This window comes from Pteropus vampyrus, unplaced genomic scaffold (assembly GCF_000151845.1).
Source record: "Pteropus vampyrus isolate Shadow unplaced genomic scaffold, Pvam_2.0 Scaffold28, whole genome shotgun sequence".
In the NCBI taxonomy this organism is placed as follows: domain Eukaryota; kingdom Metazoa; phylum Chordata; class Mammalia; order Chiroptera; family Pteropodidae; genus Pteropus; species Pteropus vampyrus.
The window spans coordinates 9455344-9459129 of NW_011888809.1; positions in this window are offsets into that span (position 1 = coordinate 9455344).

A 3786-nucleotide genomic window follows, 5' to 3' on the forward strand; every position below is an offset into this window, starting at 1 on the left:
CTTTGGGTGTGTTATAGAATTTTATTAGTTTGTGACATCAAACAATTTGAGCGTCAGGATATTAACCACTGCCGGTGCCTCCGATGTGTAGGTGGGTGAACCGAGAGCCAGCGGTGTTCGATGACTTGCTCTAGGTCATGGCCGAAAAACCTAGGTGCCCTGATTCCCAGGACAGGCCTGTCCCAGCTTGCTGTGCTGCCTCAGAATGCATGAATAGCTGCTATTTTTTTTTCTTCTGTGCCAGATCCAGCAGTGGAAAGCTGAACTGCACATTAAAATTCTATTCACTAATTCATAAGGCATTAAAAATTAAAAATCTATCTCTTTTGTCAAGTACCTTTCCTTTTATTAATTATCTAATCACAACAGACTCAATTGATTAATAACCCTTATTACATGCATTTCCAGCTTATTGATAAGGTCCATCTGGGTACTGTAGTGTATAGGGAGGAAAGTTCATTTAAAAATTATTAGAGCATTGAAAATGAAGGTAAATAAAACCAGCCCCATCTCAACAGGAGAATTGTGGGAAATCCATGAGGGGGGAAAATGACTTTCAATGGTAATTTTAAGTAGATTCACTCTCCAGCATTGAGCCTACAGAAGACAGCATCTTAAATACAAATTTCATTCTCCGATGGCAGAAAAACTGTTAAACAGCTGGAGTCCAGGAAGGAAAATAGCCTTGAATAAGGTGAGATTCCAGAACACACTATAAAAGCGAGCACCTGATATTTTTTTTTTGTGTACTTTGTCTTGAAAGGAAGGCGAGTAAATATTTAAAAATCAAAGTCACAATTTTCTTATTTGCTCAGACAAATGGAAGGTCAGTAACTGCCCTCCAGATATGATATGCTCCCAGGACCCAGGCCCACCTCAGTGACATTTTAGCCTCGTCATTACTACCAGTTTGCAAAGAGCCTGCACGTTTACATCACATAAAGCAGTGTGTTATCAACACAGCACAATGCAGGCTACAACCATTGGAGCTGGCAAAACCAACTGGACCTAAGGGGGAACGAAATCGTTTAGCCTACCCTAAATGCTTCCAGCAGCTCTAGGAAGCTGACATTTTGGAGAGCGAAGAGGGGAGCAGATGTTTTCTGTGATGCTTACCACTTCTGCAGATGATACATATAAGGTGCAATGAAAATGGAACAGCAAGAAGTTAGAAATGATGCCTTATGTTCACGTGATGCACTCATCTTTTGCAAAACATTTTCAGTCAGTATCTCAAACCATCCCAGTGGTACAGTGCATGTGCTACAGGTGGGAGAAATGAGATTCAGAAGTGTCGAATAGCTTCTTCAGTGGTTCGAGGGGAATGGGAAGTAGTGTCACGTGACTCCATGTTAGGGAATGCTTGCCTCTCAAAGGTTTTTATTTAAAATATGAATGCAAGCATATTCATTTTGTCCGGGAGATGACTTTTGCTTTCTCCTGGATCCTGTCATGACTGTGTACTGAGAGACACTGAGTCTTGGAGTGGGGACATTTACAGGTGAGGATGTGAAGTTAAGCATTTACCCCAAATCCAGCCCAGATCTAACCTCATGATTTGGCCATCATGTCTCTGGGCTTCCAGCTGAATGTTCTTTCCAACATAGCTCGTTCCTTCTCAAAACTTATTTTTTCAGAGAGGGTAGTCACAATAGCTTTGTCTAACTCTCAGAGGACTGAAAAGTCACGTGACGCAAACAGATAAGTGAGCGCTTAGAAGGTGCAGGGTACTAAACTCACAAAAAGCAATATTATGATCCCTCTTCTGTTCTTCATGAATAGATAGAGTGGACTCTCCTGAGCTGTAGGTAGCCAGCTGTGGTCATACTGGGGTCCATCTGGTGTTGACACAGTGCAAACTGTCTATAAACTTCTGGGGAGATCTCTTTCCCTCTTGTAATTGCCTAATGATGCTGCGACCTTAGAAGGTGACTTGTATTTGCATATCATTTACATAAAAGTCATGTCCAAGAAGTTCAGCATTTATTTCTCCAAATCCTTAAGACTTCTGCCTCCTTGTTCTACTTCGTGATTGCCCTGAATCCCAGAGCAAATCACGATGTGAGTAAGGATTTTGAGAGGGACAGAGGGTTCAAACACAGATTTTTGATTTAAGATATATTCAGTTGAAAATGCTTTGATCTCAAAGAGTTCATCTGAATGTCATCTGAGTGGAGCAGAAAGAATATGAGACATGGAATGTGGAGTCTGGAGCTCCCATCTTAGCTTCACCTCTAAATTACTTTATATCTCTGGTCAAGACATTCCTCTGTGAGCCTGAAGGGTTAGAGGTTGTCTAAGGATCAGCCCAACTGCAGCCATTATAGGGTTTTACATTATACTGAAGTCGATCGTAACAGAAGTGCTTCACCTGAAATTCTTAACAGCCATCTATCTATTGCTTCCATAGCCATGGGAAACAGGTTATATACAGAGTGTTCTCCATCATACTTTTGGAAAAGACTATGGATCAAGTCCCCGAAACATTTTGACAAGTCTTAGGAGGAGGTTCCTCATCCCGAACCTGGAGATTTGTAAAGGCTCATCAGCTATCTTCTCATTTATTTCTGGCTATTGGCTAGTTATGGAGTGACAGGCATCTTAATTGTACATTAATGGGGAGTTAATTACAATTAACTGCTTTCATGGCAGCTAGCGATTACTATATTTTAAAGAAAAGGCTATTTTAACTTAAGTAGTTTCCATAGCTTTTCAGGATGAAAAAGGAGGGACTCTATGAGATCTTTAGTACAGAGCTCTTGATGTCTCTCAACGTCTCCATGACGTGAACTTTAAGACAGAACATATCCTTTAGATCAGGTCACTCAGAGGACTTTGGTGTCTCCTAAGGGGGTCAAAAACATTCCAGGGCGTTAGAGTGGACACCCTGGGACTTGAAGTCCAGCTCCCCTGTCTTACTAGCTTTTTGATCTTGGACAAGCTCCACGTTTGAGTGGAGAGTCTTCAAAGGGCTGCTGTGAAACTTCAATGACATAAAAGACATGGCAGAGCTGAGAAAGTACAAACACGTGTGCAGTATTCCCTCTTGCCTCTGCTGATCACACAGTCATCTCTCGTCGTCTCCTAGAGGATGTTTGAGCACAATTTCCAAGCCGCCCCAAGAGAGAACTGGCATAGAGGTCGTCCTATGACCGATGTAAGAAGACAGGGTGGGGTGATGGTTTAAATGCTGAAACGACAGGGTTGTGGGGGTTTCCAAAAGGAAACGATCTATTCTGACTTCTGAGGAGACTTAGGGAAAATGAGGTCCCCTTTCTGGCATGGTTTAAGGACAGGCGGCCTGGACTCCCTCCTTCTCTGTGGTTCTAGATGAAGGATTCTTACCCCAGGCGCTTTAGAAATGTTCCTTCTACCTTCCTACAATTCCTACCTCCTGTAGGGTGAGACAGAACTCTTGTCCTATCCTTGGCCCATGTGTACAGAGGACTTGGAGATGGACTGATAGCACAGTTCCAGGATGGACCCCTAAACCTAACTCTGGGTTCACGTGCTAGAGCAGCTTCAAGTCATTCTTGTCTTTCCCTAGGCCAAGGTCATTTCTCTTCCAAAGAGCAGACGATGAAGCAAGACTCCTGAAGGATTTCCCGTCCCACGACTCAGCGTGTACTGTGATGAGGGCGGGGGTCAGCCTGGAACCCACCGTCGTGTCTGATGCTGGTCTGCTGGCCCCTCTTTCTGTCCTCTCCTCCTTGCACTCTAGGTGCTGCCATCTTTAGGGACCAGTGGCATCCCCATAGCCATCACATTCATCTTTCTATTTCTCAT